The sequence below is a fragment of the Andrena cerasifolii genome, chromosome 2 (genome assembly GCF_050908995.1).
Source record: "Andrena cerasifolii isolate SP2316 chromosome 2, iyAndCera1_principal, whole genome shotgun sequence".
Lineage (NCBI taxonomy): Eukaryota > Metazoa > Arthropoda > Insecta > Hymenoptera > Andrenidae > Andrena > Andrena cerasifolii.
Genome location: NC_135119.1, coordinates 12655978 through 12679921, shown reverse-complemented (window position 1 = coordinate 12679921; position 23944 = coordinate 12655978). Strand labels below are relative to the sequence as shown.

The window sequence follows — 23944 nt, the reverse complement described above, 5'->3', positions numbered from 1 at the left end:
TCGATGGAAGAACATCGATTATCACCATGTCCGGGTCGCTCTGCACCGATTCCACCTTACCTCTGGCGCGGGGATTCGCCGCTCGGTAAAATAAACTCGCTGCCGCGTATTCGGAATCCCCTCTTATTGTAATACGGAATAGCGAGACGGGAGAAAGATTACCCGCGACGCTTTGACGTTGAATTGGATCAAGTCTGTCCGCGATATTTCATTTAAACTTCCACCATCCGTTCCATTTTGTTATTCCGGGCTTGTAACGCGTTTTGTAAATGAGCCTGTTACAAAGTCGATGAAAGTGCTCGTGTCAAGGAACACGACTCTCAGCCGAATCCCATTTCCCCTGCGTCCCTCTCCGCGTAACGTTTCATCGTCTAGACCAGGGTGTATATATATATTTTCAGACGTATCGTTGCTAGACCTCTGCGTTTCAAGCATTTCATTGAGTGTGTCTTTCAATAGTCGCTGCCATCAACAGTCGCCTTCCTGATTTAAGTTTCAGTCGAGGTGTTATCCCCAGGATGTAAAGGAACGTAGAAACTGATGAAAATGATCAATCAAAGAGTTGGATTTTCTGTTAGTCTCTCACTAGCAACGGTCTGTCGTCGTTTCGCAAGAATGCCCCTGGTGGTACAGACTAAGTTCTTGCGGGTGCACATTAGTACGACATCTTTTTGTCGACATGATTACTAGAGCATGCTGAAGTTCGCTTAAGGAATTTAGGAACGATCTGTATATTCGACTCCGGACACCGAGCTGGAACTAACACGGTGAATGTGTTTTGCTCCCACGCACAGGCATCGCCAAGCAACGATGATGGTTTCTTCGGTGAGCAGAGGGCTGTTAGTTCCTTACGAACCGGTCCAAGTAGTGCTGGAGGTGAAGAGAGAAACCGTTTGTTTCCTGCAATCTGCTGGACAGTAAATTTCAGCCGACTGGCGTGCATGGCGCGCTAGAACTGCAGGATGGGAATGGCTTTTGGCTGAATATAGGGGAGTCGAAGAACCTGAGCTGCTGGAACTTAGGGGTAGAACTATCCAGAGGGGGATAGGTGAAGGGGTACGTTAACTGGAAGCCACCCGGGGAAACAGCTGATCTTCCAGCGTCTGCTTGCTGTGGTTTCTCATGTACAATCGCTATGGTGCGCTATCGAATTCCTGCGATACCGATTTCAGGGACGTCATTATACGGTTCGCGAGAAACCTGACCATGGTTTACCATGGCTTCCTTAGCGACTTGGTTGACGTTAATCCTCTTATGGGTAATTGACGTTACGCAACGATAATTTACTTGCGCATACTTGTATACACCCTGTAGCGAGTTAATTACTGCTCGAGGAGGATTCTGGGTGAGTCGATGGCGCAACGTCATCGACGGAGGCTGCTCATCGCTCGTGAATATTGAAGGACATAGGTACTCGCGAATGCACATTGCGTGGTGCGCAACGCGATAAGGAATGGGAAGCACAGGGTTAGGATTTCGAAATTCCTCTGAGTAACTCCTGCAGAGAGGGTTGCAGATTGGGGTAGGAAAATATAATGCGAGTCGCCTAGCAGTAGGATCTAAATCATCTCCATGTTACCTTCCGCGTTATCGTTTAATATAATCCATTAAATCGCACGCGCTGATTAAGGGGTCATTGTACTTTGATCGGCCGAAAAATTAAGATAATTTGTAAAGATTTTTTTCTCAGTAAATACAACATATAATGAAATAAATCTTTTAGGTATTTATTAAGTTACTCTTATACTATACAAGAATAATTTAAAAATAATTTTTGCAATTTGTTTTAATTATTTTTTTTACAGTGTCAATACGGCACCTAAAAAAGAGGTTGTTGATGGCGCAGGTGATTTCCCGGCTCGGGCTTATCCGAAACAAAAAATTCCAAAAGATTCTTAAATCTATATGAGACCCCTAGCTGGATTAATAATTTTTGTCGAGAAATAACCGAGATTTTTCTCATGTAACACGCGAGATTACAACCTTTTAGGTGTTTTGTCAAACTTTTTTTTCGAATCGGCGACACTTTTTTACTTTTCAATAAAAATTGTTAATTCACGAAACCGTAAATTGGTAATAATCTTCGCGCGTGGTTACTATCAACGTACGCGACTCAATTCACGATGATTCGAAAAACCGTGCGTAATGATTGGCTACGGTCGGTCGGTGTCCATTCGGTGGGACGATTTCTCGTCGAAAATCCAGCTGGTCGCGTCCGTTCCATGACGGTACAAAGACAGCTCCGACCATTTTCCAATTACCCTCTGCTCGGATAAACGCACTGAATGCAGTCACACTCAGGAAGAATTAAAGCCCAGCTGAAATCGAAATATTGATTTCGAATGTTCATTTCGCGAGCTTCTCGGATTATGAATACACGCCGAATTCGCGGGACGTAAATTCCCTCGCGCGAAATCAAAATGTCCCAGCGAGTGATTACGTGTTTTGTCCAACCTCAACGAGAGAGCCAGACTGTCGTCTATTATTCGGCATTATATTTCGCGTTATTCACGACGCAATTCCGCTGGATTTACCCTTGGCCGTGTCGGGGGAGGGAAAAAAATAATTCTGACATTCGCGATTGGCCTCCACCGGATTGTGGACGCGCTGTCGGAACCTCGTGACTGAAAATTGGTCGGTGGCCAAATATTTGTGTCGCGAAAGATCCATTGCTTTATTCCTTCCTTTTTAACGAGTAGGTATCTATAATAACTATTCCATATGTGGGCTCCGAGAATATGGCTAAATTACGAGATCGGTTCTCAGTGAAAGCACAAAGTATCGAACTTTAAACCGCCACCTTCGGTGGGGTGGTCTCCTAAAGTCTGAAGGACGCATGGCAGGAGTCCAGTTCACTTATCCCGCGACCTCCCTCCACGTTTCCCCAGCTTCCTATACTTCATAAATGACTGAGATTCAAGGAAGGACAAAGCTCCCCACCGTAACGCGATATAATGCTTAGACCTCGATTTATAAGTGATCATAAGAATCTATTACGGGCTAAAAAGGGTCGCGCTGTTCCGTTCACTCATGTTTATTGTAGATTTGCATGCGCTTCCTGCATGGCCGCAAAATATAAGACTCGGAAAAGTCCCGATCCCTCGGCATACATGGGCCGCATTCACCTCGCGGCGCAACATCAAAGGTAAAAGTACTCCCGGCTAATAAATAATTAAATACGCGAGCCGTATGGCGTTTCGCGTGGAAGACATCTCGTTAAAATATGCAGCATTCCCTGGTAGACTCGTGAGACGTGCCGAGTCATGCAACATTCCGACGTCCCTGGATAAAGAAAGTCACCGATGGGGGTGCAAAAGAATTATGACGATACTCGCGAAGCTTCGATGATCCCCAATGAACTTGAAAAGTAGGAACTCGACGAACAAGTACATTTACCTGAATGTTCAGGAATTCCTTCTTCAGGGAAATCAGCTGCAAAAACTTCTTGCGCGGCCACTTTTACATTGCCAAAATCGAGGTAAGTTGTCAAAGGAGCCACTTTCTAGAAACTACATTCCCGCGGTCTAAAAGGAGACTCCTACAGACTCCCTGAACAGCACAATCTGAAAGCAATGTCTATTCGTTTGAGCACATCTTGCATATTCGACGGTGTGTCGCTTGTCTACGTAATCTTCGCCACAGAGGCCAAAGTGGATCCTTCAAGCAGCCATTATATCTCCATAAATCATCAAGGTGTCTGAAAGGGTAACCACGAGATCGAACGTCCCGACGAGGAGGAATTAACGAAACAGGCCGCGTCCGTCGCGAAACTCAATTACACGTCATTAGACGCGTCCCACCGGCATGGCACTTGGATATAAATTATGTCCTCGTAGTATGCAAGATCAGAGGATAAGACGACGCCGGTAGCATTAATGACCGGTGCATTAACCGGCGCACGTGGTTCCTCGGTCGCAAAGGCCGCGAAAGTCCCTTCTTATTAAAAGACGAATTAAAAGCTGCTCCATTAAAACCGCTCGCCGCGGGACGTTTTGCATTATTCATGTCGTTGGAGATCGTGTCTTTGTGACCGATCGGCCGACGTACCGAGACAATTTAATTATCCACCGCGAAACGTTCTTTCGTTTAATTAAAGGGAAACGCGTGTACCGCGTACCTCGGTCGCGCCGAACCTGTAAATGAGTGACTCAAAAATCCATCCCCCGCGCCATTGACGGTGGAACGTGCACTGCCGTTTATATCGAAGCCTTGCACAAGCTCTAGGCAATTATTCCCGCCATAATCGTTGCTTCTAACACGATTCCCCACTACCACAGTAACCTAATTACTCAGTTCATCACACTTTAATTGAAGTTTCTCGACGATCTGCAAGTGTTCACCCTTTTGTTCGTGTTTCGAGCTTATCATTTTGAACAACTCTCATTGGATGGAATTTCTAAAACGGTGCACGTTTGCAAACTTATAGACACGTGTAGGACAAGGTGTATCAGCTCCCACAGTGTGTCTGACCATAGACACTCCTCATTCCCTAACCCAGACACTCTGCATTTTCGCGTCGCACCAAACAGACTTTGCTCGCGTAAACAAGAGCTTCATAAATATGTAGATAATATGAATCACCCCACGTAAGATTCTCCGCTCGATCCATATAAAACGAAAGAGGTATTTGTACGACGAGGTCGTTGAAAAAAAAAAGGAAGCCAATTCAATCAGTTGATTTCACATTCATGGAAACTCTTTGCAAAAAGGTCGGTGTATAATGTATCGAGTTGAAAGTAAATTGATTCCAACGGGAGTTTAAAGAACTAAAGGTCTATAGGACTCGGCACTCCATATAGGACGAACAATACATCGTAATTTGGTCGGTGCAATTAAGGCACGTAGCGCCCTAGTTGCTGCGCCGGGCAGGGAATAATTAAAATTTTCCTCTCGTTGCCGAATTAAAATTAAGGTGAACTTTTTCCGATAATGCGGGAGCACGATAATTTCCACGGGACAATATTCCGACAGCGCGTCGTCCCCATTCGCTCGGCATTTCCCTGAAGCCACTTAAGTGTCTCGAAGTTAGAAAGCAGGTTGCCACGGGGAACAAAAATGCAGCTAATCGCGTTTGTCCGGGTGGCAGGTTAATAAGAAGAAAAAGCGAAGGACGCTGAATGGGTTGCCTCTACGGCCCAGGAGCCAGGACGGTGTCTTTCCGTCGTATAAAAATTAATTAGAAAATTTCGTTAAAAGCGGAAGCAGGTAAGTGGCGCTGTTGGCTAATAAAATGCAAACCGTTCGCCACTTGAACCTACTTTTAATCACGATCGATGGTACAGTGGCGAGATCTCGATAAACATGGCCCACGACTGAATGTCGATACGCATGATTCGTACAAACGCCGGCAAGTTTCGAGCGTTCAATTCGAATCAATTGAAACGTGCCACATTCCGCGACGCGCGCGGAAGTTCAGGTCGGCTGTTTTATTTTTTCACTTCTCGCAATGTACATTTCAACGCCCTGGAATCTTTTAATGATCCGTGAGAATGGAGCTGTGCATAATCCGATGGTTTCGCCTCGCGGAATAGCGGGGGCATGAGAAAAAAGATTTGCAATTCTAGCTGCCGGATGGGTGAGATAGATAATGAGATAAAGCCTGATTTTGTGAAGTTAAAACACACGGTGCATTATGCAGATTCTCGTTAAGCATTTCCGAGTACGAGATTCCGAGTAAGAGTTTTAATTCCGCGAGATACCAGAGTTAATAATTTTACTCACTAATCTACTCCACTAAAGGGCAAAACAAATTGTTCCTCTGCGTTACTATCGGACATTTTTCAACTGCCTACGAGCGGCTCGCATCATTCAGCTCGGGGCAGCGGTGGAAATTCCAGCATTAAGCTCATCAGTTTAAAAAAGCGCGACTGACGGGCGGCGGGGAATAAAAAAAATGCGGTCATATTTTTGGAAGCGATTCTCGGGTGAATTCCATCGGCCGCGGCGCGGAATTTCGATCGGAACGAAATAAACTGCAAGCTGTCGGGACGATAAAAAAGCGGCCGCATTACATTTCGGGCGAATTCACGTGGCAGAAAATACCAGTTTGGGAAATTCCAGCGAGCATGCCAGTGGCCTTACCGCGCCACATATCTGGACGCGGAACACGCGTCAACGGGATTCAGCTACGTATAATCATTCCCAACGACTATCTTTACAGCTGCCTAGCGAAACAAATTGCACCGGGACAACATCAAACAGAGTTCTCAGCGGTGAACGGTTCCATTATGCGGAAACAGCGGCCCCGGGACGTTTAGCCCTGCGATGACGATAATGGCAACAATCGCAATGCTAAATGAGGTGTTTAATGGGAACGGAAAAACACAAAGTTGAACCGGTTACGCGAGCGAATGCAACCGTGGAAAGCTTTATCCAAGGAACTACAATCGATTCCCCGCTGGTTGCAATTAATTTCGCTGCGCCGATTTTTAAACCTTCGCCACCTCCCCTCCGACGTCCTCTGCAACTACGCCAATTAATTGTTTCTTCGTCGACTAAAAGGAGGAGAGTTGGCGTTTAGTACGTCGTCTGCTGAAATAACAAAACACTCGCAAAGGACGGAGCACAGGGAGCCGTAGGTATTAAAAACCGTTTCCGAAGTTAGTGCTTCGTCCTCGCAATACCGATCGAAGCGTTTCTTCCACTAAAGGAAAACTTCCCGGTCGGTTTACCGGCGGGCAATGGAACGAGGAGGGTGGGAAAGGAAAAAAAAATAAGGACGAAACGAACGGCGGAAACGCTCTGGGAATCTATGCGATCGCGAGACAAATGTTGCGTTGATCAAAGGGGAATTCGAAACGGTTCCTATCGTGAAAGCGGCGCGAAGATTGCAGAGAAAAGGGCGAAGTAACGGATCCGTCTGATCCGGCGCCGAGTTCGACTACTATGCCGTACCTCGCGAGACGTATTCCACTTCGACATGGCACGCCGCAAATCCGTAAAGCTCAAATCCCACGGACTCCCTGTGGATTTGGCGGTGGAAAGGGGAGTCTCGTACCGGCAACGATAAAAAAAGAAAAGAAGAGAGGAACGGACGCGGGGAGGAGTCGGAGGGGCTGGGGGAGAAGAAGAAGAAGAAACGAAAGAGAAAAGGAATTTCGAGGCTCAGACGTCGCTCGATTGGAAGTACAATTTGGAAGACTGAGGGTGTACACAGCCAAGGGAATTTGTTACCGGTCGATGCCATGAATATTCGATGTATCCTCCCTATCGACGCACAAAGTACCTGTCAAAACAGCAATTTCGAGCGTTAATGCCGTTGCAAGGACAGCGTTTACCAAGCAAATACTGCGCCACACTGTTTGCCTCTTATTCGTGAGCCTTGTATCGTACTCGATATGATTAATATTTTGGTATTGATCAGTCGCGCGAAGGGACGGGGTTGCCATTGCGAGAGCTTCGTGAAACTTAATGCAAACTCGACCGTTCAATTACCGTTGCGTGATGGGCGCTGGGCTTCAGCTGCTGTATATCCGTCTGCGTTCGATGGCTGGGAAGTTTGACAATAACACTGCACATCTTGCAGAAGTTGAATTATTATTCAGCCGGCAAAGGTTTGCGGGAAGATGCGTGACTGACTCGCTTTCAGAGAACATTCCGGGCTTATGTCTGTACGCATTATGCGCGCTACAGAACACCATTACGAGGGTCGATTTTTATGGTTCGGCGCGCAACGTAGGACCCCGTACCGTAGGAAATTTTGAGTGCTCGGCGCGCAATGCGCCCTGTTGCACATGTTTAACCGCACAGTAAGGGTACGTTTATGCTGGAGCTGCGTCGATGAAGCGTCGAAATACATTATATTGTTTCGTAATGGAACTGTTTACATTGGAGCAGCGAGCAGAGCAACGCTTATTAAATGACTAACGATAAAAGCGTCGAGAAAGAAATATTTCTTTTTCTTCGTTATTACCGCCGATCTCATATAATGACCTTATTCACCCTTTAGCGCCCGCACCTAGATCGCGTTGAAAGGAGAAATATCCTGTTTTCTTTTTATCATTAAAAATGGTCTGAATTTATATATTTTTATAATAAAAAAATTATTTATGTTTTTCCAGATGGTAAAATGCATAAAACTAATGAATACAGAGTTCAGGTAGGTCAAGCTTTTTTCAGTGAATAAAATTACGCTAAACATGAGTACTACTTAACCTGTTGCAAGCAGCGAAATGCGAATGCAAACTGCGAAACGGCAAAACGGCAAATAAAAGGAATGTATCATGTATGATACGTTTGGCGCTAAAGGGTTAACGATAGATATTCAGTAAGTACTTACATAAGTAAGTTTTAAATAAATCACGTACGTTTTGGGCAGCACGAGCTGGCTTACCAAAATCAGGCCTCACATTTAATTGCCTTGAAATTTCTCGTAAATCTACTAATGATGCTGAATACCTTCTATATCAATAATTATTGTGTTATGCAAGACACAAATAGCTTTAACAATACCGTCCGCTACATTATGTATTTACACTGTAAGGTTTCAGTATTGCACTAGTCCTTTTTTTAGAAATAGAAAACAGTTTTTTTTAAATCTTATCCAATATGTTGGACAAAATGTAATCAATAGTTTCTATTTTCATTCGCATGTATTCAAAACAATTTTGAGGATATTTTCTTAGGTCGTTATATAAACGATGGAACTATCCAAATTCATATCTATTAGTATTAATGGGATGCATACCTACAATGTTTATTTTACAGCGTAGACTTCCGATGTCCCATTTTACAGCAGTTGAAAATAATAATAATTCTTCTTCAGAATCGCTCATATCTAAATGGTTCATCTTCCCGAAACCTTAAACGACTGAAATAGTTATATAATGACAGCTCCACTATAAACACATCAAAGAAATATATTTACGTGCAGCTTTTATCGTTGCTCTGATCGACGCTTTTATAGTTTCTATCGCAGCTCCAACATAAACGTACCCGTAGAATTGCTAAGACGGGACTGCGAATGTGAAAATGTATCTTTCAGCTTTTTAGGGAGTTTTTAGAGGCAACATACACGGGAAGTCATAGAGAGTTCAGCGAACTTTTACGTCTTGAGTGACTTTAAAGAGAGAGAGAGAGAGAGAGAGAGAGAGAGAGAGAGAGAGAGAGAGAGAGAGAGAGAGAGTTTCAACGAGTGCTCTAATAGAGGGATGTTTCTAAATGTGTTTACGCATTTTAATTTAAGTTCACTTTATTCTTCTACCACCTTTACTTAAAGATAACAAACATCACATTTTGCGAAATCCACATGAGAAATCGAGCGGTGCAAAGGCTGAAGAAATTAGAATACTTAAGACTGCGGGAATATCCGCTTTTGTACTCGCCTCACGGAGTTCCCGAAGACTCCCAGAAATTATTATGTATTTACGCCGCTATGACTGTGATAATTCATAATATGTATTAAGATATTAATCTCGTGCCGTCGACGAACAACTGAAACGTGGGAGGTCCCGATTTAAGCATCAAAACGATGTTCCGCTCGAAGGGGCAGACTGTTAATAGCGGCAGCTAGAGAGAACAGATATTAGCTCTTCCTTAGTATATCGTTTAAATTAATGTTTGTGTATACCAGTTCCCAACTTCAACCGACACTTGAACACAAGCAAAAGCTCTATTTGCCTTTGCACTGTATTCTGTGTGATGTGCGCCGCGTTACGGATGTTTATAGAGCGGATATATGTACGGCGGCGTGCCCGCCTTCTCGTACGTACACGGCAACGCGGTGTTTTAATATCGCCAGTTTACATTTAAATGCACGCAGGACGGAAGCCCGTTTAATATAAGCGCGCAAGTAACGCACGCGTTACGTCACGATTACATGAAATGGATCGTGGTCAAACAGCGGCGCGCTGCGTCACAAGGCCCGACCGGAAAATTTATTCGATTGCGTGCCCAACGTGCGACATAGTTGCGTTCAATCTGATTAAGGGCGAAATGAAATTTTTACCGTGGAAAAAAAAGTTGCAGCGAGCACGGGAAATAAAATTTGCCTCCCTCCGCAGCCTTTCTCGCGCGTGCTGTCTGGTCATCGACGCAGCATCGAACGCGAATTTTTCATTGCCGATTACTCCCGACAGGCTAACGCGGTTAGCCCAGCACTTTTTCGTGGTAGCTGTGAGCAAAGCTTGCCAGGTTCCTAGCGGTGACGAATCGATAGTGCAATAAACGCGAGAGCAGCAGGAACAATTAATTACGAACGCGGACGTTCTGGGACCCCTTTTCGTCCTCCACTTATCTTCGCCACTGAAAGATCCTTCACTGCGTATATGCACGTCCCACGGGGTCCCGTGAAAATCCTCGCGCCCGCGTATTATCGTTTTAATTGCCACCTTGTTACGGGCGCCGCGTTACGTGCGTCGCCCGTACAATGAGCCGGTGCCGTCAAGGAATTCGCGTATCTTCGGGCCGTTCAGACACGTGTGACCCGGTACGCAAAGTTCCTACGTGGAGTTTCTCTCGCAGGGTAATCCCTGGGTACGTCGCGCGATAAGACCGGCCAGAAGAATATACGGCGGCGTAAAGTAAGCCAGAGTCGGCCAAAGCCCGCCGCGGAAGATTCATTTAAGGCTCATGAAGGGAAGCCCCCTTCGTCTCCGCGCGTCTCGCGCAGCCGTCGCTTCGTTTCACCGAATATCGTTCGCGGGCAACGAGGGACTCCGTGATAATGGAGGAGGGCCGCAGTGGAAAGTTCGTCGCGCGAGAACTTGGGATATTTTATTCGATGCCGGAATAACTTTTAATATCCCTCAGCCCCTTCGTTCGCGCTTCTAGGTTCATAGCGCCGATCGGACGGAGGCGAGGGCGATGGCGAGGAGAAAGAAAAAAGGAGAAAGGGTGAAAGGTTGGAAAAAAGTGGGCTGTCGCGGGAGAGGTACTCAAGCCTTGCCCTCCCTCCACCCGCGCTCCCTCTCACGACTTTTTAGCCATCTCTAGCCCCGGCGTCGCGCTCCACCGAGCTTCGTGGAGTTTTAATGAAGAGTTCGGGCTCTTATTGGTTTCCCCTTTAGGGCGAAAGCAACCGCCCCCGCTTCTCGCCGCTGTCCCGAGGCGTTCGCGCGTTTTATTGCACCCTCGGTCGCGTATTTTCTCCTCGATCCATAACGCCAGCCCTCCCACAGCCTCTCTCGCCCCTGGCCGCCGCCACCGTATCGCGCTCGATGCTTAAGTCGAAACGGAGCGGAGATGGAATATTATATACGCGCGGCTGTAATGTTAACTAGTTGGAAACTCGAGGACCACCGACCGACCGGGGAGCAGGAGGTTATTCCTTACGGGCGTAAGTTCCCGGAAGTTTAGGGAGACGGTAAATTGCATGGGATACATTGTCCCCCACCCCTGGAACGCGCCCGGTGCGCTGATGAAGTTCGGATGTCGAACATCCGTGTGACCGATTTCTTGGGCGAACGGCTTTGTTGGCCGAGCACACCCTCTGCGGGTTCACGGATCAGGCAGAAGTTACTGGATCGCGAGGAAGTTAAGGCCGCCGTCTTTTGTGACAACACGCACCGGTGTGACCACCAAGAGTTTAGACCAAAGGGATTCGTAACGGTCTGCATACATTCTCGGCGCCTAATAATTGACCACTTTTGGGATTTTTTTTTCTCGGGAGGTGTGAAATAAATCGAAAATTTTATAATTGTATCCTGTTCTTGGGACCTTCATTCATATAAAAAAATTTATGTGACACACTTTTATCGTATATTACTGTTCGTTTTCTGCAACCTCTGCACCAAGCAGGGGGCCTTCTTATCAGCATGATAACTTCTACAATTTACAACCTTTTTTCATGAAATATGCGTTAATCTATGCAGAATGATATTCCCTAAGGGCCATCGGGCCATTTTTTGAAATTTTTCATTTTTAATATTTTTTTTTAGCATTTAAAGATCGAAGTTGTAGACGAAAATCGATTGCTTTCTTCAAAATGGCATAATTTTTCTATTTTCTGAAAACTCAAAAATTTTGGTGCAGAGGTTGCTGCAGCCTCAGAAAACGAACGGCTTTATATGACAAAAGTATGTCAAATAATTTTTTTTATATGAATAAAGGCCCCAAGAAGAAGATACAATAAATTATAAAATTTCAATATATTTCGCACCTCTCGAGGAAAAGAATCCCAAAAGTTATGAATTATTAGGCACCGAGAACGTATGTAACCCCTTAATACGTTGTCCACCACCTTCCTCTTGACTTCTTCTCCATTAACTCGCAGGATATCTCTACGAACGTTCCAAGAACCCATGCATCCCCAGCTTCAACTAATCCATAACTCGTAGCAAATAATTACTTGATACCTCTCCTATACATTTATCATCCGCACCTGGTGCCCGCAAGACTCCCACGACCGTGGAACACCTTCCTCTGGCCTCTCCGCGCGCCACAATTTCCCCGGGACAAATTCAGTTTCGCGAGAAATTCTTTTTCATTTAAAGCGCTTTAAATGTCTTCCACGCTGTTTGTTACGGCGGAATAAACGTCAAAACGCTCGTAACCTGCTGGCTTGCGCGCAGCACAGCTCGTTGCAGTAGTTCAAACGGCCCTTGAGAATAGGTTTTAGGGTCAAGGTATGGCCATATGAATCGCGGGATAAAAAAGTCGGAGGAAACGACTGAGCGTCGTAGTCGCGGTACGAGCGAGTCGGAATCACAGTTTCAGAGTCAGAATGTCCAGGCGTCGCGCGTCCAAGCGTGAGAAAGTTCCAAGTTTTTAAGGCAAAAGGGCCCAGTAACGGAGAGAATAAAGTGCGCGCGAAAGCGGGTATCAAGTGTCCGTATAGAGCAACGAGTTTGAATTGATACATAAAATTAAAATTTCCAACTGGAATTTTATCTGCCCGCTCGCTCCGCTCGTGCCGTTTCCCTCGCGAGGTAGTTTCGCGCGTACTGCGTTCTAACGTAAGCGTGGGGCGGTTTGCGCCCGAGAGCTGCGAGGCACGTTTCAAACTCGAGGTCGGCGCCATAACAAATTCGGGATGTAATCGCGTCCAAGTTCGCCGTCTCCTTAGCTGTTACTTAGTTACGTAGTCTGCCAACGCGTCTCGGCAACTCCGCTCAGACGAAGTTTCTAATCCGCAAATCGTTGCCTAATATACACACGCCGGCTCGGTGATGCATGCTTGAGAGGAACGATTTACGTGCCGCAACTATTCGGACCCCGGTTCTTCGGTCCGGCGATATTTCGGCGGGTAATATCGTGGCCGTCCAGAGCAACCGGTGCGTTTGACGCGCCACGAATGTTCCTCTCTTAGAGCTGTGTCATCGAATAGAGCCATTCACGAAGAGCCACCAGGGTCGTCCTGTTGAGATCTCGGAAGAACTTAATTATTCTTAGGATTCGAATTACAAGACGGCAAGTTGGCTGAGAATTATGTCGCTCTAACGATCAAGAAAGCTGCACGAGTATGTTCAGCGGAGCGGTTCCTTTGTTCCATTGGAAATCATCCCGGCCTCTTACAACCTTGCCGCGACTAAGCAAAGCGCGGCGGAAAGTTCGCGGAACGCGAGGTGGATCTTTGCTGCAAGAAACCTGTAATTATAACTTCGCAGTTACGCTCGTAAAATTGCAATCGTAAAGGTAAATCGCGGCGCTTTGGACGCGGAGAGCGAGCTGGGTGGTTCCAGTGAATCGCGGCGCGGGGCAGGACTGCGCGCGTCGTCTCGGGAGCTCGCATTTAAAATGGAAGAATTCACTTAGAATCTTGCGTGATTTACGGTGAGATTTTAATTGCGCTTTTGCATGTGTCTATGGGAGGGTCGGTTTGGCCGCGATCAAAGAACGAAACGACGCGCCGTCTCTTTCCTCGAAGTAACGAGGGCGAAAGAGTAATTTTCATCCGCGAGCATTTCGTCAACGGCGGTCCCCTCTTTTATGCAAATATCGCTTAAGCAGCGTTCAATTTACCCTTTTAAATTCACAGTGAAATCCGCGGCTCCTACGGTTTTATTGTTCTTACAGAGGCCAGAAAGCCGCCGGTGAGGAGACAAAGGAGCTGGATCCTTGATGGGACGCTTTCCTGTCACCTCGTTTAAAGGCGAGTATTTGCATGGGCTTGAGGCGCGGCGAATCGGAATTGCGTCGAAATTCATTGTGGATGCGCATTTAAGCCGGATGTCTTTGGGGGCATAACGAACGGACAGGCGAGCGTGTGCGAGTGTCCGTGTACGTCTATTTGCGCCGAAACTTGAGCGCGAAGCGAGGAAGGGAGGGGCGCTGGTAGAAGAAGGGCGGGCAGAGACGGAGGGAGGAAGTTGTCATTACGCAAATTTAAGGCCGGACTATAACAGACGCGAGGAATTTTACGCTTTCTGCTGGCCGGGAGTTCGCTCGTAAAAAAGGAGCCTGTATTAAAACACATTAAGTCCACCTGCCGGTAGTTTTGCCCGTATCTACGTACGATGTTTTACTACTCATGCCAAAAATTTAATAAGTTCATGCAAATGAGGCCCTTATGTAAATCTGGAAGATTTCATGGCCGGCAAGATCCGTGGATCGTGGTACATATTTTTCGGCTGCCCCTTATTACTATGGTAAATTTCGCCCGGTAGTAACGGGAACTTATTGCGTCAGGGAAATACAGGAATTTGGTTTCGCGTGTCCTACAGAGTGTTAAAATAAAGGATTCAGGTTTCGGAGGAAATTTAGCATCCGCTGAGCGGAATGGGAAGTATGACGGAGCCTCGTCTGTTTAAATTAAATGGTGAACGCAGGACCGAGAGTTAACTTGGCACAGAAGCGTCCGTCCGCAGCTTCATTTGCCGCTAAAGAAGCAATGTTCGTTTCGATATCAAAGAGCATATACAACACATCTCATATCGCCCGTTCAATTTTCTATAAAAATTGTCTTGCCGCCGAACGAAAAGTCCCAGGTTACTTAAAGTTCGCCGAAAGTTTCCCATCAACTCCGAGGATCCTCCGTTCGAATCTGCCAGCCCGAACTTTTCATTTCCCCGTAATATACAATTCCCCTCTTCAAAAGGAGCCAACCGCCCTTTCTACCTCTCGCTCTTTCTGTGAAAAAAAAATATCAGATCTCAGCACATTCTGTCAGAATCAGTCGAGAGAGATCAGGATTCTCTTTGAAACGCGTATCCTCTTATTCGTTCGAATGAAAACGTCGAAGGAAATAGAAAGTAGTATCTTACGGCGGGAGAAAGGAGGATGGGCACGAAGGGGGCGGTAAGAAAGGTGGAGGGTGAAACGGTGCCTCGACGCTTCGAAGATGGGGAAAGAGGAACACAACGTCGGCAGAGGAACGAAGTGGAGAGGGAAAAATAAAGAAGTGCACGGTAAGGGGGCAACTTTATCTGCGCTGGCAGGAGCGACCCTTGAGTTCGATTTTGCGCTAGTCGCTAAGTTACCCGATCTGCCCTTCATTGTCTTGCGATAACTTCGCGATACCTGGCCGAGGATTTTCCTTGGATACACCGTCGCCGGCGCACTTACCGCGAGAACGGGGAAGAAAGACGAAGCGCAGGGCTTAAGTCGTGAAACTTCCTCAACGAGCTGTGCTCCCTTCCGTTCGCGGGGGTGTTACGAAACTCGTATATCCGCGAAATGATCCCAGCCGGTACTTCCGCGTGACTCTTGTTACTTCAACGAGGAAACAATGCGCCGTTTCGTTTATATGCTTTACGATACGGTCGCGCGAGCGTTCGCGAGTACGTAAACACGTGTTCCTCCAGAATGAGGGCTGCGAGCGATCGATCCGGGCTATATACAGTTACGGGACAGATGCCTCCATACACCGAATCGGGAAAACGATTCGTGTTTTATTCACTTGTTTGCCTATCAGCCGCTGAACATTGTTATTAGCAAGTCTGTTGGGCAATGTAGTAATTCTATTCTGAGATTATTCTTGGACAGGATCTTCATTGCGGGGCGAAATGTCGGGGAAAGAATAAAATTCCAGGCGAAATTCGTGCGAGGATTATTTCATCCCCTTTCATACACGCGACTAGACTAGTCAGCGTAGTTGCAAGTATTATTTCAACGGTAAACCGTTATGAGCTCATTGTTAACTTAATTAATGATTTAAATGGAATAAAGCATTCCCCGCGGTGGTGTATTACGGCCATTGTTTTTTCACCTTCCTGTTGCATCGACCTTTGTGCAACTAATTACATATTATCGCCGGCAGATAATGAATTGCCGGGCCAGCCCCTCGATTTATTTATAAATAAACCTTGGAAGAACACTTTGTTGTACACATTACCAGTGTAAATTAACACAGTGGTTAATTAATAATTAATATACAGTGCACTTTGTTAGCGAGAATGGGATTCTCGTTGCGCGACTCGTTTGATTAAAAAATGAAATGGCAATGGATGGAAATAAAATTACTGTCGTCCGAACGTGGCGAGAACTTTGATGTGCCTCGAACGTTTCGGTTAAATAGTAAAATGATATTTATCGGCGCGGTATCGATGTCGATGTTACAGTATTGATTTCCGTATTACTCCCAGCGAAGACTGCTCGTTTTTTCTGAGAAGCAGCGAAGAAAAAGCGGAGGATACAGGCAGAGTTTACTTCACGAACGGCCGCATCTACTTTGACGTGTTTTCAGCAAGGTAGCATGACGCGGCGATGTGTAAGCTCATCGAAACTTGAAGTGTTCTTTCTTGTTTTACGAGACAGAAAACAGCTTAGGTACTTAAGTGGTAATTTGTCAAAGGGAACACGGACGACCTGGAACAAGCTACGCGGGTTGAAACTTAAGAGCAACATTCGGTAAACCTTCGGCAGGAGAATTAATAAAACCTGCAGAAGTTGTGGAACAGAACGAACAAAAACGCTGGCCTTTTTCTGTCATCGACGAATTCAGTTTAGGAAGTATTAATAGTCACACTCGGCAATCGATACAGGGAGTACCGGTACGAAGGTGATACTTCAGTTTATCGCTTTGTATGTTATGTGTGAATTTTATCGCTCCATGAAGTGGCAAGCTCGCAGCACGTCGGTCACGAGAAGTTGTTTTCGTTGTTAAAATTCTGACATGAAATATATTATGCGCTTCCAAGTCTTATATATAAGCGAGAAGGACAACTGTACGTTATTACTAAAAAAAAACATCAGGAATCGACAAGAAGAAATATGTTTCAGGGAGTTAAACTTTTTCTCGTAGTCTTCGTTGTTTTCATGGTAGGGTACTTCGTAACACCTGCAGCAGGAGTAAGTCAAAAGCCTTCTACCATCTGATTCGTAGTTAGAACTGTTGCTAGAAATTATATTGATTTTATATGATTTTATTTTTACAAGCAACTAGATTGTGGAAAAGTCCGTAAACCCTGCCACAACTTTTTAATAAAAGCCGTCTGTAGGGTATGTACGATCAGTTCCACCATTTTCTGTCCCCATCAATAATAGCTGTTTAATATTGTTTCATTTCTGTTTATTAGAAAGAATGTGAGTTGTAGTAACGAAGTAATGGACTTCAACAACTCGGAGTAAACATGGACCTCGGCAATTCACATTACTATCGTGTAACTGAATATTCAGAGCAATATCCTTTTCCCTCGTCAGAAGCAGCGCGATAATGGAAAGTGAGTGAAATTTCAATTGACCGACATCGACGCCATGGAAGAATATCAAATTTCTTTAAATTGGAGTAATTTCCAATACAATACTGTTATTAATCGCCAACAATTGTGTTCTTCGCAAGTGTAATCAGATCGATAATAAAAGAATAATTTCAAAACGCACGGTGTGTCTGTAACTATGGAAGAAGGCATTTGTATTGCTAAGCAACCGTTACCCTCAATATTCCGCAACATGGAAGTCCTCATGATCCACTTTTGCAATAAGTATACTGTACGTACGTATTCCTCCCCTCGTCAGCGTATCAATATTTCATTTTGTTCTCCGTCTACCCGTTTCCCCCCGGCTCCCTCTGCTTCCAAAGGGAAAGGGAGAAATGTAGTCAGTAGGAGGAAGTTCGCGAGGACGAGCGACTTTCCGTCGCGCGATGAGGTAAATCGCAACACGGGATAAGGAAGATTACAACTTGCATCGGTGCTTGCGTCTAACATCTGGCCACAATCCTCGGCATATTACTTCTGTTTTCTCGAAAATAGAAGGCCAGGATGGCGGAGCGCCGTAACGCGCTCGGAAAGATTTTCATGAATATTCTTTGGGTTACATTAATGCGCTTTATAAATATGTATTAAACCCACGGATTTTACTATCTCCGACAAATTAAGCTTTCCAGCTGCCTTAACCCTTCCTGTTCCTCTGCCGGCCAGGACGTTACCGCTAGAAAGATGCAATTGGAATAGTAATTTCGAACCGAGATCTGCATCGCGACCTTACCCGTGCTATCCCGCCGGCGACGTTTAATATTCTACGCAATGAATTTATATTTTCTATTACAAGAAGTAGTTGGAGGGTAAGAGACGACGGCACTGCGATGTATCCGGCCCTATTAAAGTCTTTCGGCGCCGGATGATCCTGTCTTCTGACGCAAGAATTCTGAGACTTACCTGGAATTACTGCTAGATAAGCGCGCAGCGGGAAGAAGGAGCTGCTGTAATAGCGAATTTGCCGAAACAACACTATTCTCATGGGTAACTCGAATTTTTGTGAATCCTGCCTCTTTCTTTGCAGGTTTTGAGAAATTTTATCCGTAACCAGCTATGAAGTATCAAAATCGTGTCTTTTTTGCAGCATGTTAAAAACAACATATAACAATTTCAAAGTCGGTCGGAACCTCGATTTTTTCGCAATCGGGGCATCATGTACATGTATATATTGGTAAAAAATCTTTTTTTACAGTTTGTATCATTAATAAACATTACCCAAAAGTACTAGTGACAATTTGTATTCATCTCCTTGTAATTAATTCGCAAAAAATACTTGATCTTCGAGCGATCAGTCTTCTTAATATGCCAGAAAATGTCTGTATTTTTGTAGTACAAAAGCTGTCGAAAAAAAGTTATAAAAAATGTTAGTAACGTTACCGTGCATTTTGGTGATAAAATACTATATAAACTTGCACAACATGTGTAATCTTTACTGTTCGCGGTGACTGACTGTTGGCGGAATTATCTACTAGCGGTGGGGCATGCGTACACTCTTAGCTATTTGAAATGTGTGTGACTGTATTATGTCGTTATTCTTGAATTATACGAGCATCGTGCGATAGACATATCTTCAGTTTCTTAATATATCAATTTGTGATAACGATGTTAATGTTATGTTCGTCATTTGCACAGTCCAGTAGTTGCTATCTGCGTAATAAGCAAGAAATAGCGACAGCTATTCAAATTTTATCACACATTTATGCCAGAACCTCTGATACTGATTGCACTTAATATTTTATGTGATGTTTATTACCTCACGAATTGATAAGTTAGAAGCACGACAGACATGAATATTTGATTATACTGCTGAGATTGACACGCTGACGTTCGCGTATCTCCTTCTATTCTGTCCACCCTGATGCAAGATCCTGTAATTAATGATTACGTCAAACGTCCCGTTACAGTAACAACCCAAAAAAAAATTATCATTCAGGCCATCCTCTATCGAAACTACGGAATCCCTAGAAATTTATTTACCCGGAATTACAATCACGTTAAAGGCAAGCTCTCCGTGCTACGGGGACACAGGGAGCTTCTTCGAATGCGGGACTTACGCACGCCTCTCGTCCAGACGGGGCAGCGCATTGGGGATACAAATCACGTGAGCATGCCTTCTGACGCGGAACTAATAGAGGCGCAACAAGGTGGGCAAACAGCAGCGAAGGTTCCCCTGATTGCAACGAATTAGAGTGGCCTATTCGGTCAACCGAACTCCAGTAGCAGGTAGACAACAGGCGCGGTCCGGATGAGCTGCCGCGAATCTACGAGCATCCGCAAGAGGACCCGAAACCTTGTTTTCTCTCGGCGGCCGTGCAAGGACACGGTAGTCGAATGCAACGGTTAATTGCCCTGGCCACTGTAACAGGCAGTTCCATTCAATTCGAGGACGAGAATCGAGGTTTCCGCGTCGCGGACGCCTGCGCTTGCCTAACTCGGACGGTCCGGTCAGGGACATCTCGGGATTCGTGAACGCATGCACGCTTGTGAATCGGAACGTCTCATTCGCAACGCGACAGCGAAATCAGGGATCGGGGTCGACAGCTCGCGACGAATTTAATGATAAATTGATTCGACTTGGTTAATTAGAATTATTCGTCCCCAGGTGGGAATCCCGCGACGTTAGGCCTTTGACACGGTACACCGTGCACTCAGGAAGCCGTTGGCGTGTCATCCGTCTCGAGACGTACCGAACACCTCCGACTATCAAAGCTTCCAAGTCCCCTCGAGAGATCCAACACGCCTCTAGCAGATTATTTAGTAAGTTTATTTAGTAGTACGGCTCTTGACGTTTAAACGGACTTTCGGTAAACATGGCGCTTTTGTTTCTACAAATGAAATTACCGACACGTGGAAATAAAATCACTTGTAATCACACTCTGTCACGTTTTCGTTTGAAAGTGCATTTTTTTGGAATAAAGGTTACAGTGGACCGTGAAACGTGAATTGAATTACTAACGCAGTGGTGTGTGTTTGAGTAGTCGCGTTGACTTGGTCCCGGAGCTTTTCCTTGTCAAATCAATGATTTTTTTCGAAAATTAGGAAGCGCGCCGAGGTCCATTATATTTTCTCGGGGTGTGCTAATTAAATGACTGTCAATTACCTGGAGTACGTTAAGATTGACTGGAGACAGACCGATTGACGCTTCAGCGGACCGCTCGCGGCCGTTTAATCTTCATTGTTTAGGATGCAATGATGGAGGCACTCGACAGACGGCGCGATTTTCGTCTGCTTGCGTAAAATCCCTTATTATCTGTCCGCCGCTTTCCTCGTTACTTTCCTATTTCCGTGGCTATCGTGTGACAGACGGAGGGGAAATGCGGTAGGTAGCTCAGCGTCCGTTCCCCGTGGAAACTCACAAGAGAGTCACGCTTTCGGGTAATTTCAGAAAAATACGTATCCTTTCAGTCTCGAGCACGCTGTCTACCCTCCCCCAAAATAATTATTCAGAACTGCTGAGTGCAAAAATGTGATTGAATTCAGCGAAACAGCAAAATTGTAAATCCTGCTGCGAGCTCGGTTGGTACCTAATACCGATATCAAAGTTTGCAAAAGGAAGGGTTAATTTTTACCCAATTCACATCCTCGTTGCGTGTAATACGTGAGAAACACGTGATTCGTTTATCCAACTGGAAGGGCCGCCAGGCTTCCGAAGCAGGTGTGTTTCTATAAGATCCTCGGCTGAAGGCGAAAAGTGTCACGATCGGTTATACCTGGCACGATCGCATAAAACGATTTGTACCGGAAATATGTGCAATGACACGTACGCCGCGGACGGAAGACCCTTGTCAAAATATTAAACCCTTTCCCCTTTAAGATCGAGTTTCGAATAGTTTCATGTCATAACAAATCCGATCCTTTTTGCGGGCATATCTCGAGAGAAAGGTGGGACATGAACGGGAGCCGGTGTTGGAGGGTTCAACCGGCCAGTATCACCTTACAACAGCTTTCCACGCGTACCCCTCCACCTTTTATACGAACAGCCCGTCCCATATTTCCATTTATTTTTGGCCCATCTTTTGAAATCATACACCCCCTATTTTGGGGTTTTGTGACTGCTATCACGTGGACGTCCCACAAAGTCTTCCCCTTGTATTCTGCTTCCATTGCCACGCTCTTACGCCGACTGCAAATGAGAATGAAGGAACAACATGTCACTTTACCACGTCGAATATTCCGCGGACAGTAGAAACCCGTCCAGGAAATTTGGTAAATGTAAGTTTACATGAGGTTTGGCTGACGTGCACTTGTTAGAGCAGCAGAACTTTAGAAAGTATTTACAGTAGGTAGGTACTTTACAGTATTTTATACACATATGTACCGTCAAGTACCCAGTTTCTGATCAGAACCCAATTCCTGATCAGTTTAGGAAAATAAAGCAAATAATAAGCTCATTATGATACAAATTTATTCTAACAAATTACTAAATAATTCTGAAGTATTTTGAAATTTATACGCGAAATTTGATAGCTCATAGTAAAACGTGTGAAGGTGATCAGAAACTGCTCCCTTTGCATTTTTCACTTTCAAAGTTAAATTATAAAATAATTATTATTACGTGTGCACTTTTTTTAATACCAAATTAAAGATAGACCATAGATTTACTGAAATAACAAAAAATCTTTTAAATTTGGTTAAGTTTTCCCTTTAGACGCTTAAAACCCCGCGGTAGTTACTCTTAAGTGATCACGAACTGGGTCCTTGACGGTAGGTGTACAAAATGATCGTTTAGTATGCCTTCACAAAAATTGCGAATAAAATATTTAATTGATCAGGTAGCTGAATTTGACCTAAGCCAATAATAAGGTAGATAAACTAACTCGCAAAAACTACTTTACTTTTATTGAAATAATGTGCATTTGTGTTGTTTACATGAATTACGCCTTAAGGAGATCGTTTTAGACAACTTTTCCCTATATCTGAATACCAGATAGCGAAACATGTGATTTTTCAGAGAAATTTGTGCGCCTCTATGTAAATTATATTCAAGACTCGGTTCAACTATTGTGGACTAAGCAGTTATTGTTAGAAGGAACACCGCGATAATAGCCGCCGATCTATAGACATTTATGAGAGCTGCATACCTGTTTTACCTGTAACAGGATATCCTAAAAGGCAGAGCTTCAGAATACCCTTTGCTAAGCTTGTCCTAATATTTTCACTCCATTTGCCTTGGAGAGCCGCGAGCATGCGTCAGGAAATAATGCAATACTCGCTTCCTTTTTAGTAGCGTAATTCAAGACCATCCAGTTAACCGCAGGCTTCTTTCACAGACATTTTGCCATGAGCAGGGGACACGGAACCATATTTACTTTGCCTGATGATGTGCAGTGCTTTCAATTATACCCCATACAGCTTCAATCAACGTTCTATCGAAACAAGGGAACGGTGTATCCTGTACCATGTACCTACGTGCATACCCACATACCTGGACCGACCTCTTCGCCTCAGTTTACCGACATCCTCCCCGGTGCCCGATTTACGAGCACAGCTGGGGACAGTTTAAAACGATCATCTGTACTTATTACCCAATGTGTACGTGCATCGCGCGCGCACAATGGGCGCAGGTAGCGGGGGCAGAGCAAGGGTAACCTGGCCGGTTGAAGGGCCGAATGCCCGTGTAGATCGATAACACTTTCCGGCGGAAACTAAGCTTAAGTGACGTGCCTAACAAGAGGAAATGAGGTAGCAGATCGGGAAGGGGTTAGTTTCGCCAAAGAAGATCGCGGTTGCCCGTGGGGACGGTGCACGGCGAGGATCGCTCCCCAGCGGGCGAAAGGGTTGAAGCAGATCGCGCCAGTCAAGGTGTTGGTTCACACATTTCGGCATAATCCGTGCGCGATATATAACAACACGGGCTTAGGATCACCGTACGGGCGGCGGTGCGGTTTCTCCCTGTACCAGGGGGCGGTTCTTAAGCTTCCGGCAGCTGGACGGTTCATGGAGTTGGAAACGACCCCGTCTGTACGATTCCGTACCGTGGACACGATAAACGTTCGCTGGCCCGGTCATTCGTTAACCCCCCGTATACATACATACGTACGTACGTGTCGTACAATTTGTCAGGAAACGGTTAAAGCCACTATTAACCTACCAACGATTATTGCCGCCTCTTTTCGCTACGGCGGCTATTTTCCCCTGAGACCGAGAATGTTACAGGGGGCCCGTGCTAGTGGGTCGAGCTGTAAAATTAAGAGCACTCGGTACGGATTTGGAATTCGCTCGGTGATACGGTGCTTTCGGCGGGATCGTTTGCACGATCCTCTGCGCTGTAGCCGGAAGATGGGGAAGGAAGTCTCTGCTTATAATTTTGATCGATAGTGGTGCTTGAGTTCGATTAGTTCCAGTCATTTTTAATGGATAATTGAGAGCAG

General features: G+C 45.3%; 1 long non-coding RNA gene across 1 annotated transcript; it reads left to right on the top strand.

Moving 5' to 3' along the window:
* Nucleotides 1-17068: 17068 nt before the first annotated feature.
* Nucleotides 17069-17749, top strand: LOC143366170 (uncharacterized). The gene is made up of 3 exons (XR_013084682.1): nt 17069-17166; nt 17254-17316; nt 17394-17749. It is a non-coding gene; the product is annotated as an uncharacterized LOC143366170 (long non-coding RNA).
* Nucleotides 17750-23944: the final 6195 nt, after the last annotated feature.